General features: G+C 41.9%; 1 protein-coding gene across 3 annotated transcripts in view; it reads right to left on the reverse strand.

The window, feature by feature from the left end:
• Positions 1-16,471, reverse strand: part of LOC121292639 (metastasis-associated protein MTA1-like) — a 145,554-nt gene extending 129,083 nt beyond the window's left edge. For all 3 annotated transcript variants that reach the window (XM_041214876.1, XM_041214877.1, XM_041214878.1), the window contains exon 1: positions 16,447-16,471. The gene's annotated coding sequence lies outside the window, so the exon portion shown is untranslated. The remainder of the gene's footprint in view (positions 1-16,446) is intronic.
• Positions 16,472-16,702: the final 231 nt, after the last annotated feature.

The following is a 16,702-nucleotide window of genomic DNA, read 5'->3' on the forward strand; positions in this document are numbered from 1 at the left end:
ATTTTGGAACAAAATTTGACACTTATCCAAGAACACAAGAGATAGGAGCAGGAGTAGACCATGCGGCCCATCGAACCTGCTCCGCCACTCAATACGAACATAACTGATATTGGGTTTAAACTCCACTTTCTTGCCTGCTCCTCATATCCCTTGATTCCCTGAGAGACCAAAAATCTGTCTATTTCAGCTTTAAAAATTCCGATGGAGAATTCTCAACCTTCTGGGACAGAGGATTCTAAAGATTCACAATCATTTCAGTGAAGTCATTTCTCCTCATCTCAGTCCTAAATGATCAGCCCTTATTCTGAGACTGTGCCCCCATATTGTATATTCCCCGACCAGCAGAAACAATGTCTCAGCATCTACCAAATCAAGCCCCATCAGAATCTTGTGTGTTTCAAGGAAATCCCCTCCCACTCTTCTAAACTCCAGAGAACATAGGCCTAATTTACTCAGCCTCCCATTATAAGACAAACCCCTCATCTCAGGTACCAATTTAGTGAACCTTCGCTGTACTGCCTCCAATGCAAATATATCCTTCATTAAATATGAAGGCCAAAACTGCACACAATATTCCAGATGTGATTTCACCAAAGGTGAAGTTCAATAGAACACAAAGCAGCTTCTCTATCTGTCAGGGGCTCAAATAACCCTCAAGCACAGATTCACCAAAGCCCTGTACAATTGTAGCAAGACTTATTTTATTCCTGTACTTCAACCCCCCTACAATAAAGGCCAACATGCCATTTGACTCCTAAGTGCTTGCTGTATTGGAATGCTAAATTTCTGCTCTCCTTGTGAGAGCACACCCAAGTCTATGTGGACATTAGCATTTACATCTTTCAAAAAATATTCAGCTTTTCTATTCTTTCAACCAAATTGAATAACTTCACACTCCCTCACATTATACTTCATCTTCCATCTTGTAGCCTCATATCAACATCCTGAGGGTTACCATTGATCAGAAACTGAACTGGACTAGCCATGTAAATACTATGGCTACAAGGGCAAGTCAGAGGCTAGGAATCCTGTGATGAGTAACTCACCTCCTGACTCCCCAAAGCCTGTCCACCATTTACAAAGCACAGGAGTGTGATGGAATACTCTCCACTTGCCATCCAGGACAAAGCAAACCACTTGATTGGCACCACATCCACAAACCTTCACTCCCTCCCACCACCGGCAAACAGTGGCAGCAATGTGCACCATCTACAAGATGCACTGCAGGAACTCACCAAGCCTCCTTAGACAGCACCTTCCAAACCCTCAACAACTACCATCTAGAAGGGCAAGGGCAAGGGCATCAGGCAGATGGGAACACCACCACCTGGAAGCTCCCCTCCAAGCCACTCACCATCCTGAATTGGAAATATATCATTGTTCCTTCACTGTCACAAAATCCTGAACTCTCCCTAACAGCACTGTGGACTGCAGCAGTTCAAGAAGGCAGCTCATCATCACTTTCTCAAGGGCAATTAGGGTGGGTCAATAAATGCTGGCCAAGCCAGCAACGTCCACATCCCAAGGTCCTACCCAGGTCGAGGTGAGAGAGGAGATAACTGGTATACCAGAAGAACTTACTGTTGGAAAGGCTATCTTTACTTAAAATAGATAAGCTACCAGGACCGGATGAGATGCATCCAAGAGTACTGATGGAAGTGAGAGTGGAAATTGCCAAGGCACTAGTGATAATCTTCCAGTCTTCCTTATACACAGGGGAGATGTCAGAGGACTGGAGAACTGCAAATGTTGCACCCTTGTTCAAAAAGCAGTACAAGGATAAAGTTGGCAACTACAGACCAGTCAGTTTGACCTCAGTGGTAGGGAAACTTCTGGAAACTATAATACGGGATAAAATCAATAGTCACTTAGACAAATGCAGGATAATTCAGGAAAGCCAGCATGGATTCATTAAGGGAAAATCATGTTTAACTAACTTACTGGAATTTTTTGAGGAGGTAACAGTGAAGGTTGATAAGGGAAACGAGTTGAAGTGGTGTATATGGATTTTTAAAAGGCATTTGATACAGTGCCACACAACAGGCTTTTGTGCAAAATTCAAGTTCATGGAATAAAAGGGAAAGTAAGTACTTGGATAAGAAATTGGCTGAGTGACAGGAAAGTAGTGATAAATGGTTGTTTTTCAGATTAGAGGAAGGTTTGTAGTGGAGTCCCCCAGGAGTCAGTGTTGGGACCCTTGCTCTTCCTGATATATATGAATGACCTAGACTGGTGTTCAGGGCATGATTTCAAAATTTATAGATGATACGAAGGTTGGATATGTTGTCAACTATGTTGGGAATAGCCTTGAACTTCAAAAGGACGTTAACATGATGGATTGGGTAGACAAGTGGCAGATGCAGTTCAATGCAGAGAACCATGAGGTGATTTGTTTTGGCAGGAAAAATATGGCGAGACAGTATAAAATAAAGGGAGAGCCTCTAAAGGAGGTGCAAGAACAGGGGGACCTCGGTGTATATGTATATAGGTCATTGAAGATGGCAGGGCACGTTGAGAGAGCAGTTAATAAAGCATATAGTATCTTAGGCTTTATTAATAGGGGCACTGAGTACAAGAGTAAGGAGGTCATGTTAAACTTGTATAAGACATTAGTTAGGCCTCATCTGGAGTACCGCATCCAGTTCTGGGTGCCATACTTGAAGGAGGATGTGAAGGCATTGGAGAGAGTACAGAGAAGATTCACAAGAATTATTCCATGGATAAACAGCTGTAGCTATGAGGATAGATTGGAGAGGTTGGGGCTGTTTTCCTTGGAGAAAAGAAGGCTGAGAGGAGACTTGATAGAGGTATTCAAGATCCTGAGGGGTATAGACAGAGTAAATAGTGAAAAATTTTTCCCACTCAGGAGTAGATCAAGAACCAGAGGCACAGATTCAAAATAATTGGCAAAAGAAGTAAATGTGATGTGAGGAAAAACTTTTTCACCCAGAGGGTGGTTGGAGTCTGGAACAAACTTCTTGAAAGGGCAGTGCGGGCAGGTTCGATCGAGGTATTCAAAAGGGAATTGGGTTGCTACCTGAAAAGAAAGAATGTGCAAGGTTATGGGAATAAGGCAGGGGAGTGGAATGAGGTGGAATGTTCTCTTAGAGAGCCATTGCAGACTCAGTGAGCCACATAGCCCCCTTCTGCACTGTAAATATACTGTGATACTGTGAAATCTTGTTGCCCACTCACTTAACCTGTCTATTTCTCTCTGCAGCCTGTGTCTTCCCCAAGCTTATCTTGCCACCGAGCTTGGTGTGATCAGTAAACTTAGATCATTATTCTTTGTTTCTTCATGTAAGTCATTAACGTAAATTGTAAATAGCTGAGGCCCCAGCACTGATCTTTGTGGCACTCCACTCGAACTTGAAAATGCCCTGTTTGTGTCCACTCTTTGATTCCTGTCCATTAACCAAACCTCTATCCGTACTAATATATTACCTCCAACTCTGTGGGCCCTTATCAGGCCTATTAACCTTTTGTGTGGCACCCTATCGAATGCCATTTGGAAATCCAAATATACTACATCTGCTGCTCCCCCTTTATCTTCTCTACCAGCTTTTTCCTCAAAAAATTCTAATAGATTTCTCAAACAGGATTTCTCTTTTGTAAAACCATGTTGATTTGTTCTAATCATACTATGCTATTCTAAGTACATTGTTAAGACATTCCTAATAATAGATTCCAGAATGTTCCCAATGGCTGATGTTAGGCTAACTGGCCTGTAGTTTTATGTTTTCTCTCTCTCTCCTTTCTTTAAAACCCGTATTACATTTCCCAACTTCCAAATCGATGGGACCGTTACTGAATCTAAGGAATTTTGGCAAATCATAGCTAATGTATCAACTACTGCTGTAGCTATCTCTTTTAGAACATTAGGATGCAAGCCATCAGGCAGCAGGGATTTGTCAGATTTTTCTCCATTAAGTTTCACCAATACTTTTTCTCTGCTGATATTAATTACTGAGCTTTCCCACTTTTTAAACTCTAGGTTACCCTCTATTTCTGGTATGCAACTTGTGTACTGTGAAGACAGACACAAAGCATTTGTTCAATGCCTCTGTCATTTCTTCATTCCCATGATAATTTCTCCTGTCTCTGCTTCTAAGAGTCCAATGTTTATTTTAGCTACTCTCTTTTTATATACTTATAAAAAATTTTGCAATCTGTTGTTATATTGCTGGCTAGTTTACACTCATATTCTAATTTTTCCCTTTTTAATCAACTTTTTGGTGGTCCTTTGTTGATTCCTAAAACACACCCAGTCCTCAGACTTGCTACTATTATTTGCAACCTATTGGGAAAACCATATCCTCATGAACTGGACTTTTCTTTTTAAATATGAAAAGATATTGCATTATTTGGACCTTTGGATGCTGACCTGCAGTGTTTTTTTTTAAAAAGTCATAAGTTCACCTTGAAACTGTCAACAAGCATGCCTTTTCCAAGAAATCACCTGATCAGCATGGTCCCTGAGAGGGGAAAGAGCTAGGTGCTTGTTTGCATTGCAGTTACATTTAATTAATGGCAAAAGAAAACTGGTTTAAAGGCAAAAAGCTAGTGAGTTACTATAAATCACGTGATTGGGATGAGCTTTAAGTTTTAGACTTGTTCAATTAGGACTGAACTGAGGATGTAAAAGATGTCCAACTCGCCTTCTTGCCTGAAATACAGTTGCTGGCAGTACCTAGCTAAGAATCCTTAGCTCACTGGAGTTTGTCTGTTTTTTTACAAAGCTGAGAGGCTGAGAAGAGGGATTGACCCAGTTATATCTTATGCCAGAGCAGAACTCCACTGGTGAGAACCTCCAAACATCTACCGGGACCACATTAATACATTGCCTTTGTTACAAGACCCTGCGAACTTTATCCTTTATTTTGATAACTCCTATCCTCTAAAGCCCATCTCTGCAGAGAGACCCCATTTCTTTGTCCTTTGTTTGTTTGTGTATGTGCACATACTCGGGTATTTTTAAAAGGGATAGATAGTTATACTTCCAGAGTACAATTGTGTGTTAACCAGTTCTTCCAACTTGTTTTTAAAAATGTTTTGCTTATAATAAATCAATCATTCTGAGTTTATTGAAAGAAACCAAGTTAAAGTCTCTTTTATTCTGGGTCTAACAGTAACGAAGGAAAATAATTCGCCATTTTGGTGAATGAATTAAACATTTAAACTAATGGTGCTGCCTGGGGAGTAGTGGGACTCAATAAACTGCGCACTCCTCCCACCCCAGTCATAACAAATCTTATAAGCCACTTCTTTTAATCAATTACATTTCTTAACTTCCTGGGTGAGCCATGGATGGGTCTGATTTATTAAGCTTTTGTTTGTCAATGGAATGTATTTCGGCTGAACATTCTGAATTGTTTCCTGAAATGTTACCTGCTGTTTATTTATTGCTACACCTTATAGTCCATTTAACTAATCAACTTTAGCCAGCTCTCCTTTCATACCTAAGTAATTGGCTTTGTTTAAGTTTAAGGTTCTTGTCTGTGATTGGGGTATGTCACTTTCAAATTTAACATGAAATTCAATGGGAATATGATAACTATTTCCCAGTGGATCTTTTGCCATGGCATTACTGATTAACCCTGCTTCATTACACAATACTAGGTCTAAGATAGCTTTTTCCCAAGTCAGTTCCACAATGTATTGTTCCAAAACATTCTACAAACTCATCTTCTGGACCATTCTTGTCAATTTGATTGTCCCAGTCTATATGAAGATTAAAGTCCTCCACAATTATTACATTGCCTTTGTTACAAGCTCCAATAATTTCTTGTTTAACGCTGTTTCCCATGTTACAACTACTGTTAGGAGGCCTATAAAGTACTCCCACCAGTGCTTTCTGACTGTTGCTATTCCTGATTTCCACCCATACTGATTCCACTTCATGATCTTCTGAAGCCAGATACTTTGTCGCTAATGTCATTATGTCATCATTTACTATCAGGGCTACCCCATCTCCTTCGCCATTCTATATGTCTTTCCAAAATATTAAGTACCTTGAAATATTTATTTCCCAACCTTGAGAGTCTTGTAACCAAATTAAAATCAGGGATGCACAAAATTCCAAAATTGGAATTCCGAAGAGTTCCGAAGAAGAGTCATATTGGACTTGAAACGTTAACTCTGTTTCTGTCTCCACAGATGCTGCCAGACCTGCTGAGTTTTTCCAGTATTTTCTGTTTTTTATTTCAGATCTCTACCATCTGCAATATTTTGCCCTTATTCCAAAATTGGAGATGCACATTGATCTCAGAGAGTTGTAGGGCCAGAGAAAGTTACAGATAGGCAAGGGTGAGGCCAAGGAGCAACTTAAAAACAAAGATGAGTATTTTAAAACTGAGGTATTGCTGGACCAGAAGATGTAACAGATGAGAGAGTACAGGGGCAGAGTGTGAATGGGACCTGGTGCAAGTTAAGATATGGGCAACAGAGCTTTAGATGAGCTCAGGTTTATGAAGGGTGGAAGATGGCAAGCTGACCAGGAGAGTCTTGAATATTCTAATCTTGAGGTAACAAAGGCGTAGACAGGTGGCTCAGCGGAAGATGGGCTGAGGCAGATTTGGAGACAGGCGATGTTATAGAGCTGAAAGTAACCCATCTTAGTGACAGGCCAGGTGTGATTGGAAGGTCAGCTCAGGTTCAAACATGATACCAATGTTGCAAACTGTCTTGTTCAGTCTCAGACTTTTGCCAGAGAGGGAAGGATGGAGTCATTAGATAGGGAAAAGAGTTTAGCAAGAGGACCAAAGACAATGGCTTCAATCGTCCCAATATTTTATTGGATCGGCCAAACAAAGGAGGAGATGGTGTCAGACGGGCAAGCCAAAGTGTGGTTACCCAATCACTGGCTATATTATACACTCTGAGAAGGCTCCAGAACCAATCCCCAGTCCATGCTGATGGCAACATGTTCGACATGTATTTTGATGGCACTCAGCTCTACCTTACCTCTCTTGACCTCTGCACTTCCTCTGATCTGTCACACTGCTTTTCCAACAAAGTACTGGATAAGCAGAAATTTCCTCCAACTAAATATTGGGAAGGCTAGAGCCATTGCCTTCAGTATCCATACCCTAGGCTCAGACTCCAATCCCTCCTTGGCCACTGTCTGATGCTGAGCCAGATCGTTCACAACCTTGGAGTTGTATTCGTCTCCAAGATGATCGAGCTCCCGGCCACATATCTGGGGCATCAATAGGATGCCTACTTTCACCATTGCAACATTATCCGATTCCAAACTTACCTCAGTTTATCTGCTGCTGAAACCTTAACCCATGGCTTTGTTACCTCCAGACTTGACTATTCCTGTGCTCTCCTGGACAGCCTCCCATATTCTACCTTCCATTCCCTGACTAGCATTTCCATCCCTCTTCCTGGCAACTGTTTGAAACTGAGCCAGACCATTCCTAACCTTAAAGTTGTACTTGACTCTGAGATGAGCTTCCAAACATATATTTGCTCCATCATCTAGCCTGCCTATTTCTCTCAGTTACATTGGTAATTCCCTCCCTGCCTTAGCTCATCTGTGGCTGAAACCCTCATGAATGCCTCTGTTACCTTTAAACTTGATGCTTCCAATGCATTCCTGCCCAGCCTTCAATTCCCACTCTCGTAAATTAGTGTTTATCCCAACCTTTGCTGCCCATATCTTAATTCACACTAAGTCTTGTTCAGCCATCGGCCTTGAAACCACTGTAGGTCAGCAAGCACAAGTCCAACATCAATCTAAAAATCCTCAACCTTGTTTTTAAATTCCTCCATGGCCCCACCCCTCCTTATCTACAACCTCCTTCTGCCCTACAAGCCTGAGATCTCTATGCTCCTTCAATTCTGATCTTTTAGAATCATAGATCATTGCAGCACAGGAGGCAGCCATTCGGCCCATCATGTCTGTGCTGGTTCCCCTAAGGAACAATTCACATACTGCCTCTTCCCCATTCTCTCCCGACATGATCACCCTGTTGCCTTTCAAAGAAAAACAACTTCCTCAATATTTCAGCTTCCTCTCTTCTGGTCTTCATGACACTGCTACATATATCCCTGCCTATAGGGGCCTTGGCTTTGAAGTTCATTCACAGCATTTTGGGTGTCGCTAGCAAGGTCATCATTTATTGCCCATCCCTAATTGGCCTTATGAAGGTGGTGCTGCAGTCTTTGTGGTGAGCAGTGCTGTTCAGGGAGGAATTCCAGGATTTTGACCAATTAACAATGGAAGAGCAACAGTATATTTCCAAGTCAGGATGATGTGTGAATTGGAGGGGAACTTGCAGCAAGTGGTATGCCCCAAGCCCCTGATGTCCTTGTCCTTCTAGGTAGTATAGGCTGCAAGTTTGGGTGATGCATCTTGTAGATCATATACATGGCAGCCACAGTACGCCACTGGTGGAGGAAGTGCTTGATTTAAGTGGTGAGTGAGTTGCTTTGTCCTGTATGGTATCAAGGTTCTTGATTGTTGTTGCAGAAGCACTCATCCAAACAAATGGAAAGTATTCCAACACATTCCTGATTTCAGCCTTGTAGATGTTGGAAAGGCTATGGAGAGTAAACACATGAATCTCTTGCCCATGGAATTTCCAATTTCTGACCTGCTGTTGTAGCCGAACTTTTTATATGGCTGGCTCAGTTCAGTTCCTAGTCAATGGTGCCTGCCTCATAAGGATATAGATAATGGGATGGAAATGGACAATGGTAATTCCATTGAATATCAACGGGAGGTAATTATTACCTGGGACTTGCAGTAACACAAATGCTACTTGCTACTTATCTGCCCAAGCCTGAATGTTGTTCAGGAGTTGCTGTATGTGGACATGGAATGCTTCAGTATCTGAGCAGTTGCGAATGGTTGTGAACACTGAAATCATCATCGAGCATCCCACTTCTGACCTTATGATGGAGGGAAAGTAATTGCTGAAGCAGCTGAAAATGATTGGGCCTGGGGCACTACCCTGAGAAACTCCTGCAGTGATGTCATGGGACTGAGATGATTGGTCTCCAACAACCACAACACCTGCCCCTTCACTTCCTCTCTCCTCACCGTCCAAGGGCCCAAACACTCCTTTCAAGTGAAGCAGCATTTCACTTGCATTTCCCCCAACTTAGTCTACTGCATTCGTTGCTCCCAATGCAGTCTCCTCTACATTGGAGAGACCAAATGTAAAATGGGCAACCGCTTTGCAGAACACCTGCGGTCTGTCCGCAAGAATGACCCAAACCTCCCTGTCGCTTGCCATTTTAACACTCCACCCTGCTCTCTTGCCCACATGTCTGTCCTTGGCTTGCTGCATTGTTCCAGTGAAACCCAACGCAAACTGGAGGAACAACACCTCATCTTCCGACTAGGGACTTTACAGCCTTCCGGACTGAATATTGAATTCAACAACTTAAGGTCATGAGCTCCCTCCCCCATCCCCACCCCCTTTCTGTTTCCCCCTTCCCTTTTTTTTCCAATAAATTATAAAGATTTTCCTTTTCCCACCTATTTCCAGTATATAAAATAAAAACCCCCACTAGAGCTATACCTTGAGTGCCCTACCATCCATTCTTAATTAGCACATTCGTTTAGATAATATCACCAACTTTAACTTTAACACCTATGTGTTCTATTGTACTATTGTCGTTGACATCTTTTGATGATCTGCTTCTATCACTGCTTGTTTGTCCCTACAACCACACCGCCAACCCCCCCCCCACCTCTCTGTCTCTCTATCTCTCCGCCCCCACACACACACCTTAAACCAGCTTCTATTTCAACTCTTTTTTGGACTCGAACTCAAGTTCTGTCGAAGGGTCATGAGGACTCGAAACGTCAACTCTTTTCTTCTCCGCCGATGCTGCCAGACCTGCTGAGTTTTTCCAGGTAATTCTGTTTTTGTTTTGGATTTCCAGCATCCGCAGTTTTTTTGTTTTTATAACCACAACCATCTTCCTTGGTGCTCAATATGACACCAGCCAGTAGAGAACTCCCCCCAAATTCCCACTGACTTCAACTTAAGTAGGGCTCCTTGATGTCATAGTTGATCAAATGCTGCCTTGTTGTCAAGTGCAATCACTGTCATCTCATCTCTGAAATTTAGCTCTTTTGTCCATGTTTGGACCAAGGCTATAAAGAGATCTGGAGCTGAGTGGTCCTGGGGAAAGCAAAGCTAAGCATCAATGAGCTGTTCACTAGTTGGTAAAGTGCTACACCATAGCACTATCAATGACCCCATCAATCTCTTCACTGGTAAGACTGATGGGGCAGTAATTGGCCAGCTTGGATTTGTCCTGCTTTTTCTGGACACGACTTACAAAGGCAATTTTCCACGTTATCAGGCAGATGCCAGTGTTGTAGCTATACAGGAACAGGTGTGGTTAGGGATGGACTAGCTTTGGAACACAACTCTTCAGCACTATAATCAATGTTGTCAGGGCCCATAGCCTTTGTTACATTCTGTGTGCTCACCATTTCTTGATATCCTGTGAAGTGAATCAACTTGGCTGAAGACTGGCATCTATGATTCTGGTGACCTCAGGAGGATCAGCACTTCTGAAGATGGTAACAAATGCTTCACCGTTGACTGCAGAGCTTTGATCTGGTCCGTTGGTTGTGGTTCTCTGAGCTCTGTCAAAAACATGTTGCTCCCACTGTTCAGAATGCATGTTGTTCTGTGCTGCAGCTTCACCAGGTTGGCTCCTCATTTTTGGATACACCTGGTGCTACTCCTGGTGTGTTCTCCTACACTCCTTACTGAACCAGGGTTTGTCCCCTGACTTGATGGTAATGGTAGAGTGAAGGATATGCCAGGCCATGAGGTTGAAGCTTGTATTGCAATATAATTCTGCTCCTGTTGATGGCCTACAAGCGAATCAGTTTTGACCTGATCTGTTCTCAATCTATCCAAAAGCATCCTCAGTGCTTTGTCTCAACAAAGACTGTGTGCTGGTTATTCCTACCATTATTTTCATGGATCAATGCATCTGTGACAGATAGATTGATGAGGTCAAGTAACAAATGCACCACACAAGTGCCGAGCAATGACTATCTCCAACAAGAAAAAATCTAATCATCCCCTCTTGACATTACCATCACTGAATCCCCTGCCATCAAGATCCTGCAGGTTGTCATTGATCAGGTTCTTATCTGGACTACCATATACTGTGGCTACAAGAGCAGGTCAGAGGCTGAGAAGTCTGCGGTGAGTAACTCACCTCCTGATTCCCCTAAGCCTGTCCACCATCTACAAGGCACAAATCAGGAGTGTGATGGAATACTCTCCACTTGCCTGGATGAGTGTGGCTCCTAAAACACTCAAGAAGCTTATTATCATCCAGAACAAAGCAGCACTCTTGATCAACACCCAACCAACACCTTAAACATGCACAACCTCCACCACTAGCGCTCAGTGGCAGCAATGCATACCATCTAAAAGATGCACTGCAGCAGCTCACCAATGGTTCTTCAAAAGCATCTTCTCAACCCACAATTTTTATCGGCTAGAAAGAGATGGGCACCAAACGTAAGGCAACAACACACTTGTAAACTCCCCTCCAAGCCACAAATCAGACTGAATTGGATCCATATCGCCATTCCTTCACCATCACTAAGCCAAAAACCTGGTGCTCCCTTCCAAACAGCACTGTGGGTGTACCTACACCAGATGGTCTGCAGCAGTTCAAGAAGGTGGCTCACCATCACCTTCTCAAGGACAATTAGGGATAGATAACAAATGCTGGCCTTGCCAGCGAATTCACATTCCAGGAACAAATTAAAAAATGTGCATTTCCTCTTGTTGGTTCTGCCACAAGCCCAGTTTGGCATCTATGTAATTGAGGATTCAGCAAGCTCGGTCAGTCGCGCCTCTACCAAGCCACTTTTGGTGAAGGACATTGAAGTCCTCCATACAAACATACAAATTAAGAGCAGGGGTAGCCCATCTGGCCCCTTGAGTCTGCTCCGTCATCCAATAAGATCATGGCTGATCAGATTGTGGCCTCAACTCCACATTCCACCTACCCGCACCCCCATTACCTTTGACTCACTTGTTGGTCAAGCATCTATTTACCTCTATCATAAAAATATTCACTGACCCTGCCTCAACCCCTTTCTGGGGAAGAGTTCCATAGATTCATGACCCCAAAGAAAGAATTTCTTCTCATCTCCGTTTTAATTGGGAGATCCCTTACTTTTTAACTGTATTCCTTGGTTTTAGTTTCTCCCACAAGATGAAACATCCTTTCAACATTCACCCTGTCAAGTCCCCTCAGGATCTTCTAAGTTTCAATAAGATCATCTCTCATTCTTCTAAACTTCAAAGAATACAGGCCCAGCCTGTCTAACCTTTCCTCGGAGGATAAGCACCCACCCCTAGTGTCAGTCAAGTGATCCTTCTCTGAACTGCTTTTCTAATGCATTTAAATCCTACCTTAAACAAGGACACCAAAGCTGTACACAGTACTCTAGATGTGGTCTCACCAATGCCCTTTACAACTGTAGCAAAACATCCTACTTTTACATTCCGTTCTCCTTGTAATGAATGCCAACACTCCATTTACCTTCCTAATCACGTGCTGTACCTGCATACTAACATTTCCTGATTCATGGACCAGGACGCTCAGATCCCTCTGTACCTTAAGAGTTCTGCAATCTCTCTCCATTGAAATAATATGCTGCTTTTCTATTCTTTCTACCAAAGTGGACAAGTTCACATTTTTCCACATTATACTCCATCTGCCAAATTTTTACCCACTCACTTAGCTATCTATGTCCCTTTGCAGACTCCTTATGTTCTCTTCATAACTTACTTTCCTGCCTATCTTTGTGTCATCAGCCAATTTATCAATCAGGCATTCAGTCCTTTCATCCAAGTTTTTGATATAAATTGTAAATAGTTGAGGCCTCAGCACTGATTCCTGTGGCACTCCACTCATCACATCTTGCCAACACATCTTGTAAAACCATGTTGACTCTGCCTGACTGCACTGAAATTTTCTAAGTGCCCTGTTTTAACCTCCTTAATAATAGATTCCAACAATTTCCCTACAATAGATAGCAAGTTGATCTGGCCTGAAGTTTCTACCTTTCTGTCTCCCTCCTTTCTTGAATACAGGAGTCACATTTGCTATTTTTGAATCTGATGGGACCTTTCCCGAATCTAGGGAATTTTGGAAAATTAAAACCAATGCATCTACTCTCTCAGCAGCCACTTCTTTTAAGACTCTAGAATAAAGTCCATCAGGACCTGGGACTTGTCAGCTTATAGTTCTACTAATTTTCTCAGTACCCTTTCCCTGGTGATTGTAATTGTTTTAAGTTCATCCATCCCTTTCACCTGCTGATTCACAATTACTTCTGGCATGTTCTATGTATCCTCTATAATGAAGACAGATGCAAAACATCTGTCCAATTCATCTGCCATTTCCTTATTTTGCATTATAAATTAGACATTCTCACTCCCTAAAGGAGCAAAACTCACTTTACTTCCACTTTTCCTTTTTAAATATTCTTACTGTTTTTATATTTCTAGCCAGCTTTCTCCTGTACTCTAATTTTTCCCTCCTTGTTAATCTTTTCGTCATTCTTTGCCGTTCTTTATATTGTCCAATCTTCTGACCTGCCACTCATCTTTGCAGAATTATATGCTTTTTCACTTAATTTGATACTATCTTTAACTTCTGTAGTTAGTCATGGGCAGTGTGTCCTTCTATGAGTCTTTCTTTCTCACTGGAATGTATATTTTGAATATTCTGAAATATCTTTTTAAATGTCTGCCTTTGCATCTCTACTGACTGATTTCTTAACCTAATTTCCCAGTTCACTTTAGCCAGCTCTGTCTTCATGCCCTCATAATTGCCCTCATTTAAGTTTAAAACACTAGTCTTAGATCCACTTCTCTTTCCCACAAATTGAATATGAATTTCAATCATATTATGATCACTGCTACCTAGGGGCACCTTCACTATGAGGTCATTAATTAATCCTGTCTCAATGCACAATACCAGATCTAGTATAGCCTGCTCTCTGGTCAGTGCTAAAATGTGCTGCTCTAAGAAACTGTCGCAAGAACACTCTATAAACTCATCATCCAAGCTACCTTTGCCAGTCTGGTTTGTCCAATCTATATGTAGATTGAAATCATCCATGATTATCATAGCTTTCTCACAAGCCCCCATTATTTCTTCCTTTATATCCCATCCTACAATGTAGTTACTGTTTGGGGGCCTATAAACAACTCCCACAAGTAACTCCTTACCTTAAATATTTCTCATCTCTACCTAAACTGATTCTACATCTTGATCTCCAGACGAAGGTCATCTCTCTCTATTGTACCAATGTCAGCCTTAATTAACAGAGCTGCCTCTCCACCATTTGCTAACTTCCTGTTCTTCCTAAATGTCATGTAACCTTGAATAGTCAGATCCCAGTCTTTGTCATCCTGCAGCCATGTCTCTGTAATGGCTATCAGATCATACATATTTATTTCTCCTTGTGCTGTCAATTCATCTGTTTTACAAATGCTATATGCATTCAGATACAGAGCCTTTAATTCTATCTTTTTACTATTTTTGTAACCTCTAGCCTTATCTGCTGGTGCACTTTAGGTTTGTACACTCTGTCCCTTCCTAACACACTCTTGTGATCATAATTTCCCTTATTCCAACCCTGTTCTCTTGCCTTGTTTTCTTTATTTATCACATCTTCCCAAATTTGATCTCTTGCCCCCATGGTTTAGATCCAAGCCCTCTCTAGTTACAGACATAGTTGTGCGACTCACCAGCGCATTCATCCCAGCAGAGTTTAGGTCACACCATCCCAATGGTACAGCTCCTACCTTTACCAGTACTAGAGCCAGTGCCCCATGAATCAAAACCCATTTCTCTCACTCCAAACTTTGAGCCATACATTTAACTCTCTAATCTGATTTACCCCACACCAATTTGCTCGTAGTTCAGGTAGTAATCCAGAGATTATTACCTTATTACCCTCCACCCAGAGTACATTCTGTGCTCTTGCTACCCTCAGTGCTTCATTCAAGTGGTGTTCAACATGGAGAAATACTGATTCATCAGTTGAGGGAGGGCAGCAGATGGTAATCAGCAGGATGTTTCCTTACCCGAGACTAACTACATGGTGTCAAGGGTCAATTTTGAGGACCCCTAGGGCCACACCTTCCCGACTGTACAGCACTGTGCCACCACCTTTGGTGGGTCTGTCCTGTCATTGGGACAGGGCATAATCAGGAATGATATAATCAGACATCATCAGGTGATAGAGGAGTTTGGACATTGGCTGAAAGATATAATTGTGAGCATATCTGTCAGGTTCTTGCTTGACTAATGGAACAGCTGGTCACATAAACAGCTGGTCATTTTGTAAATCTTTAAAGGACTACAGTCAAATTCTTGTTTAAACCTGGAATATACAGCATTGATACATGTCCCTGAGTCAAGAAGATTTTGCAGGGTCAACTAGGCAGGATTTCGCTTTGCTGTAGCTGAATCTGATGCCTAGGTCAATGCCAGATATTCTATATAGTTTTATTCCCATTGTATGTTGTTGTAGCGATTTGGTACAACTGTCTGGCTTGCTAGGGCATTTCAGAGGGAAGTTAAGAGTCAATTACATTTCTGTGGGTCTGGTGTCAAACACGGACCAGACCTGGTAGGGATGGGAGAATCCCTTCCCTAAACAAGTTAGTGAACCAGATGGGTTTTTCCTGACAACCTGGTAGCTACATGACCAGCATTACTGACAGTAGCTCTTTATGCATTTGGCTGATGTTAGCTGTCATGGTGGGATTTAAAACTATGTCTGCATATCATTTATTCAGGCCTCCAGATTACTAGTCCAGTAATATAACCACTATGCCAGTGTCCCGTAACTATTGCACCACCAGCGCAATTTCCATCTCCACAACTTTATATCTGATGGCTGAAGGTTTGAGCGTATCTCATTGTTCTGGCTGTTCACCATTCAATATGGCTGGAGCACTTTTAAGTGATTCTACCTCCCAGCGCTCCAGAATTGTCCTAAAGGGTGAAGACAACCTTTTCTCAATAAGACAGTGAGCGTGTTACATAAAAAATAACAAAATCTAGGAATGTGTTACAAAGGCTGGGGTATATGTTAAACAATTACTCAGGGTGTGTTACAGAGAGAATAAAATACTCTATATCACAATGAAAACAGGCTGCTATGGTACTGAGAGTGTGCAGGACAAATCATGATGCTTCCACTTCAGATGTGCATAGTTAAAGGAGCATTGATAGTAAATCTGCTGTAATGATTAAACTCTTTGAAAGTTTAGAAATTTTGTAAGTCTTTAAAGGACTACAGTAATATTCTTGATACACCTGGAATATGCAGCATTGAAAGACCACAACACTGCACAGATCATCTAAAAGCTGATAGTGAAGCTCGCTAATGCAACAGAATTTCAACTTGCAGATCATTACCTTGTTCAGTTCCTCTATTCTTCTTATCAAGAATGGATTGCTTGAAGAGTTTTCAAAAAAGACGTAATCTGCGAAATAAAAATAATTCTTACTCAGAGAAGGGCAAAGCCAGCTACTTGCACATCCAACTAAACATCTAGCTTGCGAACATTTAGAAGTGCAGCACTAAAAGGATTTGCCTGAATAATTTTATGGAAAATCCCAGATGAGCTACATCATGTAACAAGAATCACCATTGTGTTATTCCATCGCAACT

Source organism: Carcharodon carcharias, chromosome 20 (genome assembly GCF_017639515.1).
Source record: "Carcharodon carcharias isolate sCarCar2 chromosome 20, sCarCar2.pri, whole genome shotgun sequence".
Taxonomy (NCBI): domain Eukaryota; kingdom Metazoa; phylum Chordata; class Chondrichthyes; order Lamniformes; family Lamnidae; genus Carcharodon; species Carcharodon carcharias.